General features: G+C 36.8%; 1 protein-coding gene across 1 annotated transcript in view; it reads right to left on the bottom strand.

Annotated features, from left to right (window-relative positions):
- Positions 1–20839, bottom strand: part of LOC134534184 (neuropeptide F receptor-like) — a 358451-nt gene that overhangs the window by 215497 nt on the left and 122115 nt on the right. Inside the window, exon 2 of the mRNA XM_063372336.1 lies at positions 4690–4752. The gene's annotated coding sequence lies outside the window, so the exon portion shown is untranslated. The remainder of the gene's footprint in view (positions 1–4689; positions 4753–20839) is intronic.

Below are 20839 nucleotides of genomic sequence, written 5' to 3'. Positions count from 1 at the left end.
TCTGAACTATATTTGGCAAACTAAAATATTCATAGTAAAAAATTGGTTGTCTCTAAAGTTGGTTTACGGACGATAGTTTAACGTGACGTCATAACAAAACATTGGTGAAATGATTGCATACTTTTTTAAATAAAATTGAGTCATTTTTATTGAATTATCACTATTTTGTATGGATACAAAGAAGAAGGGAAATGAAATCTACAATTTAATTGATAAATTTACTTTTATATGCACTCATTAATTCAAATATGTTTATTACTTTAACGAAGATATTATTTTAACTATAACTTTTATACACGTTTGCTTGCTATTTAACTTCTTCCATAGGACGATAATAGAAAAAGTAGGAAACGAATGGGAGTTTTTCAAGTTTAATGTGCCTCGAAAAAGTCAAATCGATTGTTGTTCCAATTGAGTGTAAGAGAGATAGATGTGGCGCAAGCTAACAATGAGCGTAACGGGACACCGTAACGGGACAATGTGCGTAACGGGACAATTTTCGTGCGTGCAGCCGGCGTTCATCGATTTATTGGACGTTGTCACGTCAAAAGTAATCACATCACAAGTTTTAAAATACCTAGGAAATCTGGTACATATTCTCCTTCCACTTTTCTAAATTTCTTACTAGCACAGCGATAGAGCGCGTATGGCAAACTATAGGGTCAGGGTTCAAACCTCGTCTAGGGAGATTTTTATTATTATTTAATACATTTATAATGTAATAAAGTAATAATATAATAATAATGTTAAGTCAGCTGAATTAGTTTAAGGTTTTATTTTGTAGGAAGTTTTTGTTTACATATTGATTTCAGTCGTTTCAGCAAGAACAAGTATCTATAAAGGTTACAATATTGTTTTAAAATGTTTCAAGCTAATATTTTGGTAATGCCATAGAAGTGCGGAAACTTAATAATATTAACTATTTAGTGTTATTTTACAATGATAGGGAGTATTTAAATAAAATTCCTTGTCGAAATACAGGTCCAAAGCCGGGGTTTGGTATCTTTCCAAGTCTTTTTCGCTTTTATTGGAGCAGTTTCTAATAGTTTAAAATTTCCGGTTGTTTCACCCTGCTAATTGCTATCTGCGTTTGGTGGTGGCAAGCAACAGTTACGATTCAGGCAGCGAATTCTAGCGGCAAGCGCAGAAAGTATGTGTATGATTTGCATTCAGAAATTTTGGTATTGAAAAGCGTATTTTTGACGTGACAACATCTAATAAATCGATGAACGCCGGCTGTACGCACGAAAAAGTGTCTCGTAATGCACATTGTCCCATTACGCTGTGTCCCGTTACGCTCATTGTACGCTTGCGCCACATCTATCTCTCTTCCACTCGATTGGAACAACCATCGATTTGACTTTTTCGAGGCACATTAAACTTGAAACACTACCATTCGTTTCCTACTTTTCCTATCATCGTCCTATCTTTAACAGAATAACACAGTTTGGAAGAAGTTAAATAGCAAGCTAACATGTATACAAGTTATAGTTAAAATAATATCTTCGTTAAAGTAATAAACATATTTGAATTAAAGAGTGCAAATAAAAGTAAATTTATCAATTAAATTGTAGATTTCATTTCACTCCTTCTTTGTACCCATGCAAAATAGTGATAATTCAAAAAAATGAATCAATTTTATTCATAAAAGTATGCAATCATTTCATCAATGTTTTTTTATGACGTTGTCACGTTAAACTATCGTCCGTAAACCGACTTTACAGACAACCAATATTTTTTATCACGCTAAGCATTATTTTAAAGAATTCTACTTTAAATTTCGTGTCCGAGTTTCGTTTTATAAGTTTATTTGCCTGACATGAACAACATGAGAACACATGAGTTTGCTCTTTACCGAGGTCTGACGTCTACACATCACAGGCGAGCACTGGCAGTCTCACTCACAATTTTTTTTTTCTCTTTGTATATTTTCCTAGACGTTCCTTGCGATATTGCGTTTTTTCATACAGCAGCTCTAATACTTTCTCCATCAAGTTATTACAAAAGATAATATTGTTCGTTCTCCAAACAAGCAATATTTCAAGTTTCCAAAACGATTAAGGGGTGCAAACATTGTTTTATCGCCGTCCATTTCAATTAACACTAATTTGTTTATATGCTCTTTTTATTTCTTGTTTTTACTTGTAGGAAAGGCACAAGTTGCTGTTGTTCATTGCGGTAGAAGATTCTGAGTGGACGATAAAAAAATGGGGTGGGGGGTGGGAGACTAAAAACTCGTGTGTCGTGAAATCATCCAGGCGTGCAGCAATAAAGTTTCCGCTCTACGTTGGGAAGAGAAAACTAAGTACTTTCCGCTCCAGGGTGCTAGATCAAACTGTGCTCTTTCCGCTCCAGAGTGCTAGAGCAATCTGTGTTCTTTCCGCTCCAGGGTGCTAGAGCAAACTGTGCTCTTTCCGCTCCAGAGTGCTAGAGCAATCTGTGTTCTTTCCGCTCCAGGGTGCTAGATCAAACTGTGCTCTTTCCGCTCCAGAGTGCTAGAGCAATCTGTGTTCTTTCCGGTCCAGGGTGCTAGAGCAAACTGTGCTCTTTCCGCTCCAGAGTGCTAGAGCAATCTGTGTTCTTTCCGCTCCAGGGTGCTAGAGCAATCTGTGTTCTTTCCGCTCCAGAGTGCTAGAGCAAACTGTGTTCTTTCCGCTCCAGAGTGCTGAGCGAACTATGTTCTTTCCGCTCCAGGGTGCTAGAACAAACTATGTTCTTTCTGCTCCAGAGTGCTAGAGCAAACTATGTTCTTTCCGCTCCAGAGTGCTAGAGCAATCTGTGTTCTTTCCGCTCCAGAGTGCTAGAACAAACTATGTTCTTTCCGCTCCAGAGTGCTAGAGCAATCTGTGTTCTTTCCGCTCCAGGGTGCTAGAGCAAACTGTGTTCTTTCCGCTCCAGAACGGGTAGCAGACTACGTGGTTAACGCATGTATCTGTGCGCATTAAGAAGCGGCTTCCGTTTCCGAGAGTTATACATGTCTGTCTCATTATCAAGGGTCTTTCCCGCTGTCAGGTTATCGTCGAAAAAAAATACTGGCGTAAGACAGATAACCTCTGATATGTTTTAAATCCTCTCACACCATCAAGATTTACTAAGGCTCGGAGCTCACTCAACATCTTCATTTTTATATAAATTTTAAGATTAAAATAATGAATAACAACACGCTGGATTTGAGATTTGAACTTATTATTTTTATGCATTTAATTATTTATAAATTGGATCTGTAATTTCTAAAACTAAATTAATATCCATTGTATAGTAAAATGAATATTCTGCGATATTAGAAATTTATAGAAACAAATATCCTCCTACAGATGAATTACTTGACGTACGATATTCACATCAACATTGTGTTGGTTTAATTTTCCACACTTTATAACCTCTTTAATCTCCCTGCGTCCTTAGCCATGTTAACGATTCGTTGAGTTCGGCCGCAATTCTGATCCACCAACTCCATCAAACATTCAAATTATTTTAGAACCAGTCCTATGTTTCAAACATTCCACGAAAGCTCAAGACATCTATAAATGGTCAAATAAACACGTTTGCGCTAGTGGCGATTTCTGTTTTGTCATAACCCTCCAAACAAGAGCATATCCTGAGGGAAAATTTGGCAAAAGGTGGGGGGGGGGGGGGGGGGAGAGAAGCTGCCCTGATAAGCCTATAAATAATTTATACAATCAATAATTTCCTTTAAAAAATGTACGAACAGTTTGTTCGTTGATGGTGAAACACTTTGAAAGAAATTGATTGCGAAATAGAGACACTGGAACTTATTTGAGATTTTTTATTTTATTTTAGATTTCCGTGAAAGATACTGTATTCCAAAAAATATTTTCCCTCCCATTCTACTTACCGTTTCGACCCTCCAATTCTTTATCCGACCAAGTGTATTGGGAAGTTTTCTGAACGAGAGTTTGACGGCGTGGCAGAGTCTTCAGCGCCTGTCAGCTTTGTTCCTTCACTCGAGCTCATCTGGCGATGGACTGGGGTACGAACAATCCTCTATATTGTCTCTCTCTCTGCCTTTCCCTTTCTATCTCTGTCTTTCTCTCGCGAACAAAAGGGGTCGTGAATTGCCGTGGAAGACACGTTCCAATAAACAAGCCCATAACAAAAGAGGAACGACACAACAAGCCTGACAGCATGACAAGTTATTTACGTAACTATAAAGCTATTTTTTTCCATGTTTACGGCTTTTTTGAAGTTATGCTCCTTAAAGATGTTATGAAACAATGATGTGAGTGAATTTTTACGATGCGCGCGTACCATGAAACGTAATTTTCACAGGATGTAAAAAAAAAGCTACATACAAATAAAAATTATATATTTTCTTTTAAATCTTATATTTAGAATAAGTTGGGGTGTGTTAGTTCAGGAGTAAAATACAGTCTTGATTAAGTTCTTGGAGTGAAATAAAGTAGTTCTCGTTATAGAATTAATTTTAAAACATGTGTGCATACTTTCAATGCAATTTAAGAACTGAAGCGATAAGACCGTTTTAGATTATAAAAGAATAAAAAAAGATTTGTGGTTTAAAATAATACTTCAAAAATAATTATTATGTTAGAGTGGAAAATTCGACAAACCTTTTTTTTTTTTTTTTTTTTTTGTGTTTGAAAACCGATTTGTACCTTAGCTAAGTACGATATTGAAAAGAATATACAAAGGAAAGAAAAAAGTTCATACCTTATTTACGCAAAATTTCTACGCAGTCTTCATTTCTTGATTTCTTGTCCTGTTTGCCTGGTCCTGGAAAAGAAAATAAATCATTAGCGCATTAGGCAGAAAATATGTTAATCGTCTGCTAACATTGCTAAATGGTAGGCCTACTTGTCATTCGCGGAAGTCTAATATGTGTGTGTGTGTGTGTGTGTGTGTGTGTTGTCAAAATAAGTGGAGTGCTGAATTCCGCACAAACCTTGAATTCTATTTTATTAATAAAGGTTTGATATACCGTAATTCTTATTGAAATTTCTAAAACCTATATGTCCAAACAACACTAGACGCTGTTTCGCTACAGTTAGATGTGATTTACCCAAGGCAAAGTGTAGCCAACCGTAAAAGAACGTGGGGTCGGTTACAAAATTAAAAAAAAAATTCTAGCGGATCAGTTTGTATCACAAAGTTTTTTTCAGAACCTACAAGAAACCCATATTTTTTCCCCCTACTATATTCTATGCTATTTTTGTTTGTGATAGAACATAATTACATCAATCTAAAGGAATGTTATTTTTAAGTTGAAATTTAAAAGTGTAATTATCTTATTTAGTTAAGTAGTCAAGAATTTTTTTTTTTTTTTTGGTGGTGCCTCTGCCCATGCCTCGGTAGGTCCAAGATGGCGCGCGGGCAGCTGCTACCACTGACCTAGGCTATTGTTTGATGAGTCGCTTCAAGGACTTCGTAGGCGTGTATTTTTCTGGCACATGGCTGGTTTTTAAAGTCGCAGAGTGTACCAAGTTTACGTCCCGCATCCCAGCAGATATCATCAGGATATACACTTTTAGAAATTACAATAAATTTACGGACTTTTAAAGTTATTAGTAAAGAGCTGTACGTATTAGTCGCTAATGTATTCGTTATTAGTATAGAGCTGCCAGGTATTAGTCGCTAGTGTATTCGTTGTTAGTATAGAGCTGCCAGGTTTAGTCACTAGTGTATTCGTTGTTAGTATAGAGCTGCCAGGTATTAGTCACTAGTGTATTCGTTATTAGTATAGAGCTGCCAGGTATTAGTCGCTAGTGTATTCGTTGTTAGTATAGAGCTGCCCGGTATTAGTCGCTAGTGTATTCGTCATTAGTATAAAGCTGCCAGGTATTAGTCACTAGTGTATTCGTTATTAGTATAGAGCTGCCAGGTATTAGTCGCTAGTGTATTCGTTGTTAGTATAGAGCTGCCAGGTTTAGTCACTAGTGTATTCGTTGTTAGTATAGAGCTGCCAGGTATTAGTCACTAGTGTATTCGTTATTAGTATAGAGCTGCCAGGTATTAGTCGCTAGTGTATTCGTTGTTAGTATAGAGCTGCCCGGTATTAGTCGCTAGTGTATTCGTCATTAGTATAAAGCTGCCAGGTATTAGTCACTAGTGTATTCGTTGTTAGTATAGAGCTGCCAGGTATTAGTCACTAGTGTATTCGTTATTAGTATAGAGCTGCCAGGTATTAGTCGCTAGTGTATTCGTTGTTAGTATAGAGCTGCCCGGTATTAGTCGCTAGTGTATTCGTCATTAGTATAAAGCTGCCAGGTATTAGTCACTAGTGTATTCGTCATTAGTATAGAGCTGCCAGGTATTAGTCGCTAGTGTATTCGTTGTTAGTATAGAGCTGCCAGGTTTAGTCACTAGTGTATTCGTTGTTAGTATAGAGCTGCCAGGTATTAGTCACTAGTGTATTCGTTATTAGTATAGAGCTGCCAGGTATTAGTCGCTAGTGTATTCGTTGTTAGTATAGAGCTGCCCGGTATTAGTCGCTAGTGTATTCGTCATTAGTATAAAGCTGCCAGGTATTAGTCACTAGTGTATTCGTTATTAATATAGAGCTGCCAGGTATTAGTCGCTAGTGTATTCGTTATTAGTACAGAGCTGGCCGGTGTATTTGCTAGCGGAGCCCCTGTGAACCTCGCAGATTGACGCAGCGCTGGTCACCTCTGCCGCGGGCGAAAAGAGGAGCTGGTTCGGAAGGCGTCACTCCCGATGGCAATACAGCCGTCCCACCCCAGCGCCACGTGACCGATGGGTGTTATCGGGTTCCCCGCAGCTGAATGGGGCAACGTAACTCACTAGAGCGGGGAAGGGGACCGGACCGAGCTTCGGCCGGTGGCATCCGTCTCACGGGATTAATCTCCTGGCCCTGAGGGGAGGGGGAGCCTTTACGACCCCCGCCGGAGGTCAGTCCGCCACTTCCGCTTCCTTCGCCGGAGCTCGGGGCCCCGACGGGGCGCGACTCGGAAATTTTTACGAGCTCCGAGCACCGCGCGGTGTTGCCAGATGTGCGGCCGGGCTTGTCGGGTTTCGTCGCGGACCGCGGGTTTCAGTCTTTTTGACGCGATAACGTCTTATAAATCGATGAACGCCGGGCTGCACGCACGAAAAAAAAACATGACTCATTGCCACGTTCCGCCTGAGCCGATCGTGCAATGAACCGGACAACCACCATGCGAGAAAATCTTCTATAATATCAAACAGGTTAAGGCGGGCTTTTTAACTAATGGTTCGTAATTATATTTAATCAAATTATTTATATTAAATTTGCAAGAACTGTAAATAATATTTGAAAATTAAAAAAGTATGCAATTTTTCAGCAATGTTTTCTTAAGACGTTTTTACGTAAAATTATCGCCCGTAACCGACTTTACAGACAACCCCTTTTTATTAATTTTTAATTTTTTCCTTTGCTGTTCACACTTTTTAAGATTGCTTCGTGTGATTTATATATATATATATATATATATATATATATATATATATATATATATATACAAGACAGTTTTAGAAGAAGAGATTAAACACACAGAAATTAGTGAGGAGTTAAATATGGTAACTTGAGCTAAAGATACCGAATAAATTTTACATGAAATTACGGCATGGGATGCAATTATGATAACGCTATTTATGATGGACTGGGATGTAACCAAATGGAAATCATTACAGAAGAAGAAATATAGTAGTATCTTTCTATTACCGATATTTTAATGGAAATCATAATTTTGTTTTATATCAGTATAGATATTAACGGCTTTTTAAATATATCAAAATTCTAAGAAGATACAGCAAAGAATTATAAAAAAGCTCAGCAGAAAACATATCTATATATTGAAAATTGTATAATTCACACACAATAAATAAGTTCACTGTTTTACGCTGTTATTTTTCGCTAAAGTGTTCCGGTGTGTTTCTGCGTAGTTCTATAGTTCTATAGTATTGACATAATATCCATAATAACTCAATCTACATATTCGTGTTGTTCGTAGTCCAAGTCAAGTCAAGTCCAGTCCAGTCCAGCTCATCCTTAAACATAGTTAGGTACCCACCTTGTTTTGGAACTGTTGAAAACCTAACAATACATCAATCACTATACATTAAGCATTTGATTTTGAGGAGTTCCATGGCCTATCTTCGAAGTAAAAAGTCCATAATAATGAAATTAAAATGTGATCACCTTGGATCTATATTGAACCCAACGCAAAAAAGGATCAATAAAATCGGTTCATAAACAAAGACGTTATGCCCGAACATACATAAAACGATATCTACAGACGAATTGAGAACCTCCTCTTTTTTTTAAATCAGTTAAAAACTACCATCACATTTAACTGATTTTTCTTCAATTGCTTCTGATATATCATAAATTAATTTTGTAACAATATTTTAGTTATGTCAAAATATACATATTGAAATCTGTTAAATGCTAATTTAAATAAAACAATCGAATTTTTTCATAATTATTTTTTAAAAAAATCAGATTATGTGTACCATACCTTGTATGTTAGTCAAATGTATAATTGTGATTAAAAAGTTTCGTCTTAATAGCTGTACTAGTTTTCAATTTACTACGGGCACCATCAGAAAATTACTTTACAATAATGACATATTTCTGTGTTTTTTTTATAAGCGAGGACTACCCGTACGTGTTCTTTTGGAATAATTCAAATATTATCGACAAAATTCCTGAAACGACTTTTTTTGACGTGATAACGTCTAATAAATCGATGAACGCCAGCTGCACGCACGAAAAAGTGTCCCACTACGGATATCCCACTACGGATGTTACTGTTTGCTCATTGTACGCATGCGTGGCATCTTTCTTCCACTTGATTGGAACGACCATCGATTTGACTTTTCAATCATATTTTCGTCGTTTGAATTATTAATATTATGTAATTTAACGATCGTCCACCGATTTTCAGCACAATCGGTACGGTTATTTAAAAGTAATGTTGAATATTCAAATACGTTTTGAATCAACAATGGTGTTTTACAGTTACACATAATAATTCAAATTACAACCGGGGTCTTTTGCACAATGTTTTAAAAAATATTGTAACACCTTATAAATAAGTTTGGTGTATTTGGGATGCGTATTTGTTATAAAATCGAGTTATTAAAACGAAATAATATTATTCCCCTACCGTGAACAAAATGATTATAACTTGTATATACGATCTGAAACTATCATACTTCATGCATGGCCTCGTGGCTGAGCGGTCAGCGTCGTAAGGTTGTCGATTCGAATCCCGGTAGGTGCGAGTTTTTTTTTTTTTGAACTTGTAAAAATAAATACGGTGCACGTAACATTTCAAAAGTAATAAATATAATTGAAAAATTAATGCAAATAAAAGTAAATTTATTAATTAAAATTCTACATTCCATTTCACTCCTTTGTATCCATACAAAATAGTGATAATTCAATAAAAATGATTCAATTTTATTCATAAAAGTATGCAGAGGTAGATTTTATCATACAAAAGATAGAAAAATTTAAAAAAAAATTCTTCCTAAAATAATATAATATTTTTAATGCCTAAATGGTTTGGTTGCAAAAACCTATTACGGCTCAGTCTCAGGCCGAATATGATATTTCCTTTTCTTCTGGATCAATCATTTCATCAATGTTTTGTTATGACGTCACGTTAAACTATCTTCCGTAAACCGACTTTACAGACAACCATTTTTTTGTATTCAGGCAATAGTTTCTTTCTCATTCTTAAGCATTGGATACATTGATTAAGTAAGTGGATTTTTTTTAATGTTCAACCCAGTTGATGTTTGTGAAACAGACCGTAGCAGCGCCAGGACCTCTGCAGTCGCAGCTGTCTGGTTCGGTTATGGAAATGTAGGCGGCGAGGCTTGTGCCGGAGCTTTGTGGGAACTTAGGGTCGCAGAGACCCTTGCGGTCGAGAGAGCCTGATACAGATGCAGATCAGATGCAGATGCAATTTACCATGTTATGGAGGTCATTCGTAAAGTATATTTTCACCACTGAATTCCTCTAACACAACATTTTTTCACGGAAAAGGTTACTATTAATACTCCTGTATTTTTTCTTCACTAATTTTAAATATAAAAATTACAGAATAACAGTGGGTTTTAATTTTTTTCTTAAAATTTTGCCAGTAATATAGAATTAATTACAAGAAGTTTATATTGATTTATCAATCAGTAAAGAAAAGTTTTCAAAACTCAAGTCCACAACTAAACAACACTTTGTGATAAATTGCGTTCAACAGTAACAAGTGTGTGCTAAAATACTTATCGTGTATATGATGACATAATAAAAACATTAATTCATTTTTGTATTTTAAAGCAACAATAATTTTTGAAAGCCTTCCTCAAGCTCTTACTCGTATAAATGGTAACGTGATATTAGGCTGACTGGAATTTGGTTTCATTTCCAGTCAATCTAAATTAAATTCACGATTGTAGGGTCAACTAAAGCCAATACGTTAGAAATGTTGTCAATCTACTGAATTGTATGTGAAAATATTGAATTATTTTTATGTCTTTTTTTATATATTTTATAAAATGTTTAATTGATGTTTTAGTTTTATGTTGTTGGTATTAATTTTAAAATACATTAATATTTTAGTATATTTATTTAGTTTTCATAGTGAACTTATTTTGTCACCTACCAATATTGTAAGACAGCAAACGGCTGTTCTTTAAATGGTTCTTGCAATGAAAAATATTGATTTAAGATGTAACTTGGACATAAAGTCATTGCTGATTGCAATGTAGGTACGTCATAAGAAGCCTCAATAACAGTCATAAAAAGATAACTTTGTAAACACACAGAAAACAATTCAAAATCAGGCGATGCGAAAAATTAAAACGTAGATAGCACAGAACATTCCGTGAAACTCCAAGGTGTTTTTTTTTTGCCCGATTTTGGTTTATTTTCTTTGTGCTTGCGTATTTTCAAAACAGCATCTTAAGCCGATGGCTGAATTTGACCGTGAATAAATAAACAAATAAACAATTAAATACGTATCTTTAAGGTTATGAACCTATGTAACTTATTCCAAACTATAGCTTAATTTTTTATTTATAAATGAATACTTCCAGATAATTTATGTGTTCAACCAGTTTTATAAAGAGTGCTTATTTTGTAACATCAACTGCATGCTCTTTCTGGAGACTACAATCACTAAATCTGCTGTCGCGAACAAGTCTTACCCAATTGTAATTTGTTTTTGTACTTGGAACAGAAATATTCGTGTAGAATTGCAGATATTTTTTAATGTGTACATTTACATGAAAACAACTGTATTACTACAAAGTAGTGTTCGCAGTAATACTGGGTTTGGATTCTTACCCGGGCATTTATAATTTGTGTTTTCCCAGTACAGTAGTAAAATTTATTTCTAAACCGTTCCCCAGAATATCTTTCCAGTATTAACTGCGCACGTTTATAAGCATAACAAAACAACATAAAGTCAACTTATTGAATATTTGATTATGTTTCGCATTGTTATTATATATCTATATGTAACATGCGATAAAATGCAAAATTATTCGCCAATTTCCATAAGAAATATTAACTCAAAAAACGTTTTTCATACATGCAAAAATAACCATAATATGTCTTATAGTATTAGAAACTAATTCTTGGCAACTATTTTCCACATGAATCTTTTGCAAAACCACGGAAAATTATTTTCTGTGTGTTTTGAACCGATGAAACACATTCCAAACTGTAGCTTGATATATATAATGATAATTGAAAATGGCAAACTAATTTGTGTGTTCAAACAGTTGTTTTGACGTGACAACGTCTAATAAATCGATGAACGCCGGCTACACGCACGAAAAAGTGTCCCGTAACGCACATTGTCCCGTTACGCTGTGTCCCGTTACGCTCATTATACGCTTGCGCCGCATCTATCTCTCTTCCACTCGATTGGAACAACCATCGATTTGAATTTTTCGAGGCACATTAAACTTGAAACACTCCCATTCGTTTCCTACTTTTCCTATCATCGTCCTATCCTTAACAGAATAACACAGATTGGAAGAAGTTAAATAGCAAACATGTATAAAAGTTATAGTTGAAATAATCTCTTTGTTAAAGTAATAAACATATTTGAACTAATGAGTGCAAATAATTAAATTGTAGATTTCATTTCACTCCTTCTTTGTATCCATACAAAATAGTGATAATTCAATAAAAATGATTCAATTTTATTCACAAAAGTATGCAATCATTTCATCAATGTTTTGTTATGACGTTGTCACGTTAAACTATCGTCTGTAAACCGACTTTACCGACAACCAATTTTTTTTAAAGAGAGCGCATTTTTATTTTTAACACCGACTGCCAACTTGTTCGGGGACCTGTGCAATCACGAACTCTGCTGTCGCGGAACAACAGACATGCAGATCTGCGCCGAGGTGTCGGCGGCGCGCGGGACATATTTCACGTTGCCGGTCGCAAACAATGCTGCGGCGCTGCACTGGGGCCGTCGGGCGCGCGCGGTTAACGCACTGCTGGTTGAGCTCGCAAAACCACGTGACCTAATTAATACCCGTTCCGCGCGACAGTAGTTCCCCGACTTCGCGCATGACGTCACGTTCCGCTGCCGAGGCGAACGCGGGCGGGGAGAATTATCGTGGGGGAGGGGAGGACCTATTTGTCGGCTGGCGCGCGAACCGTGGAACAAACCCGGATGGATTTACAGCGATCGTCGCCTCTTCCACGCTCCCCGCCACCGTGACGAATAATCAGCGACCCGTTGCATTTTTTTTTCCGCGGAAAGATATTTTCCAGACCAGTCGCGTGTTGAAACTTTGTAGCGCTGTCCCGTGTTTTTTTCGTGGTTGGCTGGGTCTACCGCCAGCGGACCAACCACAGCCATCCAGCGCTGAATCAAACGCGTCCTGATTGGCTAAGCCCTCCTCCAATCGCGACCACCCACAGGGACCAGTTACAGCTCAGCTCTAATGTCCTTAAATAAATGCAGGATGATCATACAACAGTGTCCCAGTTTCAATGGTATATCATAACAGTTTTATTTAGACTATTTGCAAAAAAATTATGCATTAAATTGAAGGTAACCTAACATAGTTTTTCTTACAAATGTTCAGAATGTGTAATTTTAGTTACACGGCACACGGCCAACCTAAAGTCCAATTCTTCCCACACCCTGGTTAACAAGCCCGGAGTAATGGAAGCATAAAGCCTCTTCAATTTTGTTTCTCAACTCTGGCAGATCATTAGGTAGCTGTGCAACGTAGACACGATCAGGGGGGAAAAAATCGCATAGCGTTATGTCAGGCGTAAAGTGGAGGCCAACGAAAAAGAGTTCTTTCGTCTCGACCATCACGACAAATCTAATGGTCAGGGACTTCAGGAGTCAAACTTTAAATGAAATGCACGTTGGACTGAAATTACAGAATTATTTCTTAGGAAATTAAAGAACACCATTATTACAGTGATTATAACACAGTATTTGTTGAAAACTTGTGAGAGAATGACAAATGCAAAGATATATATATAGTGTGTTATTTTACAGAAATAGCCCTTTACTATCAGTGAAGACCTCGCCTTACGTCTTACGCCTACCCGGGCACATATACAGTGTGCAGAGCTTCAGGAAAAACAACGCGATTTCAAAACTACTCAAGATATCCCAGTGGAGTCTGCTTACGAAAAGCAATAAGAGTTCGCTGAGGGCCGAAAAGTTCTTTCGATTTCGGATTAAGTTTTAAAAATTTATTTTTAGAAGATTTAAAAATGGCTAAAACGCATGTTTTCAGAGTAATTTTTAGGCGTAAAAAAACCAGTACAGATTCTCGAAAGCACTTAAAGGGACTTGCATTACACCTTTATCTTCATTTCTCGGCCATGTAATGTTACGGTCACCGCTCAATTTTCACAGTTGTCCTGTGACGACGAGAAGACTGCGCGCCAGTTCAGAGCCTTGCGCTTAGAGGCGATACCGCGCTAGAAATACCATCGAACGTCGCGCTTATCATCCCACCTCACTAACACACACACACCCCTGACGAGGCGGGTCCCTTAACCATCGTCGAGTCCCTCGGCGATAGAAAGGGTCTTAAATAATGGGTCAATACTCTCCAGTAGTTTCCCCTTACTCCGAACCCTTCTTCCCTTTTTTACCCTGGGTGGTGGTTAGCCACCTCGCTGGTGCGATGGGTCGCGATAACCACGCAAACCTACCCCCTTCCATCGACCCACCGCTGCTTCGCCAGCCGGTAATTAAGCCCGATTATCCTCGACTTTGCGGACGGCCGAGCAAATTAGACCTCCGCTCGGACCTCCCTCTTCACGCTCTGCCTTCCACCCCCCCCCCCCCCCCCCTAATCGTGCATTCGCCGCCCCTTTCCAAGGAACACGGCGACAGTGTGCTTCCGCAGCGAACTTGGAAAAACAAGTTCTTTGTTGCACAGGATGTCCCGGTTTCAATGGTATTAATTATAACTAGAGACCTGAAAATTTCGCGGATTCATTTCGTGTTATGCTAAAATTCAAATAATTATACCTTAGTGCTGCTTCTACCATTGGTTCACTGTTTTGCTGGAGGAATGAGGGCCAATTATTAGAGACCCTCACTCATAGAAGCGTCGAATCACACGCCACATAATCGAGACGACTCACAAGTCAGCAGCCAATGAACAGTTGGCATTTGCCCGAGTATGCAGAGGATTGTGGACTCTATCCTGAAGGTCACTGAACCCGCGAATTTTTCCGGTCTCTAAAAGTTTACTTTAGGCTATTTGCAACAAATGATAAATCAAATTGAAGGTAAACTAATCTAGTTATTCTTGCAAACGTTCAATATGTGCACCTGTAACCATACAAGTCATATTCTACCCACACTTTGTTAAACAAGTCCGGATTAATGGAAGTAAAAACCTCTTCAATTCTGTATTTCAACTCTGGCAAATTCATTAGGTATAGCGACGGAACGGAGACTCGATCTTTTGTGAATGTGAAGCCCCCTAAGGATAAAGTCCAATTACGTTACGCCAGGTGAACGTGGAGGCCGGCGAAAAAAGAGCTCTGTCGTCTCTACCATTACGGACCAATCCAACGGGACTTCGACGTTCAACCGCTCTCGTGCAGATTCCAGTGGGGAGGAGCTCCAGCCTGCTGCCAAACAAAGTTTATAGATTCACTCTTAGCAAATTGTAGAACACAAAAAAGCTGTAAGCTCAGGAGTCGCCATTTTGCGCAAATGGCGCTGCGAGCGAGAAAACAACAAATCTATATACTCGTGGATGCGCGTATCTAAAACTACCCGAGTTACTCTTTAATTGGATCAAAACTCTACAACGCTTACAGTTGATACTTTTGACATTTATAAATGGGACCTTCTTTCATGAACATCCTATACATTCACGCCGTAGATGATATGCATGGGAGTGCGCAGGACTTCGATAGCGGGGGTTTCAGAATACGAAGCAACCCTTCCCCCTCCAAAAGTCCGCCTATGGCACATCTCGTCCTTAAATATCTGAGTAAATTTTCCGTACATCGAACGCAAATAAATTGTTTAACAAGTTAAACGAATGTTATATTAGATGGAAAACAGCATTTGGGAATTATGTTGGTTATTTTTAGGAGTATAATTTGTAAGTAATTGTGCCAGTAAAATAAAATAGAGTAGGTGTTTCTTTCGAGCATTTTTTCAAATAATATATGTAGTTTTCCAGTTATCCGAAATGAATCATCATTGAGACGACCAGTAAAGAAGTGATCAATTCCACTTTACAACCCGGTAATTCTGTTAACCTCGTGTGTGACATTTACATGCGCACATCACAGTGTAATTAATAATAACTTGAGGGAAATGAACCAGATATGAGCTAGCTATTGCCGTGTGAACGTCCACAGTCGGTTTCGCTGTGAAAAAGGTCGTGTGGTGATGTCTACCCGCTCGTATACGGTCCAGGCGCCGCGTCTAGAGAGATGCGAACACACACACACACACACTCTCTCTCTTCCCCCCCCCCCCACCACCCTCCCCCCCCCCCCGGCCGAGGCGATCCGGGTCGAGCGCGGGTGTTTGGCGAGTGGTGAAACGTGGCGGACGTTGCCGCATCCTTCGGGTTTTCTCGGGGTTCTCCACGCTCCATCACTCTTCTCACCTCACGCATTCGTCAGGGCTGGCCGGAACGACAAGTCCGTCTGTCGGATAGGGGTCAATATGAGTGTCAGCCCCACTCCATCCATCGTCTGTCTACTATCGAAAGCGTCTGGTCTAATACACATGTTTTTACAGAAAAGGTAAAAAAAAAAAAAAAAAAAATTTTGTTTGGGATATAATGGAGAAAAAAAAACAGACATGCTGTAATAAATAATAAGGGGGGGTTGTCTAAAGTCACTTTACGGACGATAATTTTACGTGATAACGTCATAAGAAAACATTGATGAAAAATTGCATACTTTTTAATTGTCAAATATTATTTACAGATTTTGCAAAATTAATTAATTTTAATAATTTGTTTAAATATAATCACGAACAATTCGTTAAAATGCCCGCCTTAACCTGTTTGATATTAGCCTATAGAAGATTTTCTCGCACGGTGGTTGGCCGGTTCTTGCACGCTCGGCTCAGGCGGAACGTGACAATTTTTCTGCGTGCAGCCGGCGTTCATCGATTTATAAGATGTTATCACATCAAAATGTCAAAATAAGGGGATATTTAATTATAAAAAAATAAAATACATTGTGTAAATTATTTATAATTTTTTTTAAGACACAGAAGGTAGTGATCAATAAAATGAAGGAAAAAGTAAGACGTAGCAGTTTCTTTTAAGTCCGATAAAAGTCCTTGCATTCATAATTTGACTTTGGAGGTTTTACAGGCCTGTGGGTCAGTAATTTATGAACCAAAGTCATCTGCAACACCAGTCTCAAAATTCATACTTAGGAGGTTTTAATAGTTAGCCGACGCTATGTGTATACCCTGTCTCAGGCGGGAAACTTCATGTCGAATTTTTTTCTTATATTTTTCTTGTAGTCTCCTTTCCATCTGTACCACTCTAGTCAAGATAACGAGAAACCTTCTTCGACAAGTGCTGCAAAGAACGTTCGGACTTTGCCAGCCGAATATTGTAAGGCAATTAATGAAACAGACACGGATTCATGAAGTACCGGACTAGCTATACATGCATCAATAATTATTTTGTTGATTTCATAAAGAAAAATAATGCTAAACGGTCAAAGAATGAATTTTTTTCCTGTCAAAAAGTTGCATCTTATCTTAAACAGAGTGTAGACATTGCGACAAACCTTTTAGATCAGTGACAATGATGAATGTTCATTTGCCAGGTCCTATATCCAACTTGAAGAAAGAGATGTATCTCATAACTCACGTCTTTTAATTGTATTCTTGGTCCTCAGGTATGTTTTTGAAATTTTCAAATTCGCCTGTGAATAAATCGATTCTGTACCCAAAAAAAAATTTCAATCCTTTAAAGCGAACATTACATTTTTTTTTACGAAAATTTCATTGTAATAAATATTTATGCATCGTAAAGCGTAGCAATATAATAAAAGGTGATTGTAAAATTTATATATAAAGAATTGTAGCGCTTCTACCTACATTAAGGATTTCCCACCGTTGAAAATTGACTTTATTAGCAATTCGTCGCTTTGCTGTTTTGGTGCAGTGAGAAGTGAGACGTAAAACCGAAGAGTTTCCCAAGAAATTTGCAATGCAAAACAGGTACAGAAGGTTCACAAACCGTCTCTCCTATTAAAATCAGCAGGGAATAAGTCAAACGTACTATACAAAGCAATTTATTTACTTGGCTGCAAAAAACACACGTTTAAATATTTCAGGTAATTTCGTTTAGCTTAACACAGGACTAAGTGCAATATTCAAGGCAAATTATTATTTTTCAGCCTTTATGACCGCATTAAAAAATTTTATAAATGCCGTTCTATATATTTAAAATATTGTATATTAGCCAATAATAATAGTAAGTTTAAAAAACTAAGAAACACACTTTTGAATAAAATTTTTACATGTTATATTATACATAATTAACGCCCTAAATAATATTTACTAATTTAGTAGGAATATTATTGTGTATTATACATTATTGTATTTTCGAATAAAATTATTTACGTATTATATTATACCTAATTAACCCCCTAAATAATATTTAATAATTTAGTAGGAATATTATTGTATTTTCATCCGGATTACATATAATTCAAAGTTTCAAATTAATACGACAATTATAAGTAGGTTAAAATCGACGTCCAAGATTAGTTTACATAGGTCGTTAGTTAGTTACAAGTAAAGCTAATGAAAGCGTGTTAAAAACCAAACACTTATGTCTAATAGTAGCATAAAATTAAATTTTCAAAAACGAATGTTAATGGTCCTGTGTAACAGATTTTTCTAATAGCGTGCGTTTACTGGTTGAATGAAATAAAGCAAATTAACATATGTGGATTTCCGACTACTCTTATTCCCGTGATATAATTTTTATATTCCTGTTTTCCCATTACAAAAACTCTAAGAATGTCTAATACAAATTTTAGGGTTAAGTTATTGGCGCCAAAAGTTATTTTTCAGAAATATTTCACATATTTATTTCTGATACTTAGACAAACTCGATTCAAAGAATGATATTAAATCATGGATTTTTCTGGGTGTGAAAATGAAGTACTGGTTTTAGTTCATACTGAACGCTTTTTCTTGTCGGTGATACTTTAAGCGAGATAGAAATTGTATCTAGGTGGGTAGAAATACCTTTTATAGCGGTGTATAAGTTATGATGCCGTACACACGTTTATTTTTGTGCAGAGTCGCAATCCACCATAAGCTTTGCTGTTCTATTTATGTTCCTAACTCATCCTTTCTTCCCCAAACCTGTCCTCGTTTTTTAAAACTTAAGAGCTTGCCCGTGTTATATTTCAAAGCCACGAAATATATATATATATATATATATATATATATATATATATATATATATTGGTCTCACAGAAGATGCACTTAACCAAACTGTACTAAAATTTCCGTTCAGTCTTATCTTTATACAAACCATTCTGTTTTTAACAGTTTATTTTCCATTAATTTAATTGTTCATAAGAATTTTTTTTTTAGTTTTATAAATTCAACTGATCGTAAAGCTAAGCACCGTACCGTTTGCAGCATTTAATAATTAGGCGTGTTGTTTCATTCTATTGTAACCCTAACTTTCCTAGCCATGGTAATAAGAAGTCAGTTAGTGGGTGTCTAAAATTTTTGTAGTGTTAGTAATTTAAGTCAAAATGAGTACGGCCATCATGATAGCAAAATATTTTTTTTACAATGAAGTGAAACTTATTCTTGCTGATGATAACTTACTTCATGAAGACATTGTTACAATTCTTCCTAATGAGTTCCTTTAAAGCTACTTAACAAACTTCCAGTATTAGCAATTATATTGCTTCGTTTGTATTGCAAATAAATTGCTAACCAGGATGACTTTTACTTTATAACAAACACCGATTCCATAGAATAACACCTCCATGTTACAGATTATGCGTCTGTGAGTAATTGCAATAATTAACTGCCAGTGTGCTTTTCTTTCATTATCACATCATGTAATAAAATAAAGTTATCATAAATCGTAAAATACTTATTGGTTGTGATAGAATAAATAAAAAAAAATATGTATGTGGTAAATAGTAGTATTGGTAGAAGTGGGTGTTGGTAGAAATGAGAGCTCACCTTATACTGGTTGCACTTGGTTCTGAAAATATGTGGTTTTATTGTTATATCTCCGGCTCCCGACATGTTAGCGAGATGAAATATAAATCAATTTTTAATTATAATCATAAGCTTTTAACGCAAAAAGTATCATCAAAATCGGTCCAGTAATTTTTTCGTAATGCTCGAACAGACAAACAGATAAATATTCAAAAATAATATAGAAAGCCAATAAAAAATAATTAAATAATATTATTTAGTTAAACTATTTTTAACTATATAATAAAATATATATTTAACTATATAATAAAATATATATTTAACTATACCAAATTTATATGGATTAATTTCGTAGTTTTTTTTGTTAAAAAGTGATAAATGCATTTGAGTTCTTATTGTATTGATGTACTAGGGAATTACTTATACAATAATTACTAAAAATTATTGTTACAAATTTGCTCTTGTATGGTGGAGATTTGCTTCGTTGGGGTTGTTAGTAACCCTGCGACTTTCAGAAACCCTCGCTTGAATAAGTTGGAAACACAATCGCCACACTCGCTCGCCGAACCGCACGGACTGTAAATGGCAACTAATTCTACATTCAACCATTTGCAAGCACGCGTTACCTAGTCTCGGGCAACGATTCCGTAGCGGCGGCTCCCACCAAGTCTCCATTAAAACCCGCTCGTTTGGTGAAACAGTCAGGCAAGTTGCTGGCGTGGTAATCGCGCCTGTACCTAATTATTTTACGCGCTCTGAACGTACCGCTAAAGACCTCAAAAATTGCGGCGTCCAAAGAGGCGTCGTTACTAATTAAAGCCGTGTCCGCTCAGGGGGCCAATCAAATCCTCGATACAACCCACGCGATGCATTTCGTATCGTGAATTTTGGACTAAGCTTCGGCTAGCGACGGGTAGTCTATTTAAGCAAATGATATTTATTTTTTTTTGCCCGAACTAATTTATGGCGCATGGTGCAAAAATGGCAAGATAGTGCAGCGCTTGGAACGGCCGTTCTAACCATTGTATAGTTAAGGCGAGATGTTTTCATAACGGGTTTTAATCATGATTGAACCATTTCCCCACCCCCTCCCTGTTGTGCCATTGTGTTTTTAGCGCCGTCCGAAATTAATTGGAAACTTCGGTATGAACCAATCGAACCGGTGGCTCATA

The sequence above is a fragment of the Bacillus rossius genome, chromosome 7 (assembly GCF_032445375.1).
Source record: "Bacillus rossius redtenbacheri isolate Brsri chromosome 7, Brsri_v3, whole genome shotgun sequence".
Taxonomy (NCBI): Eukaryota; Metazoa; Arthropoda; class Insecta; order Phasmatodea; family Bacillidae; genus Bacillus; species Bacillus rossius.
Note: the sequence above shows the minus strand (reverse complement) of the source record. Positions and strands in the feature narration are given on the sequence as shown.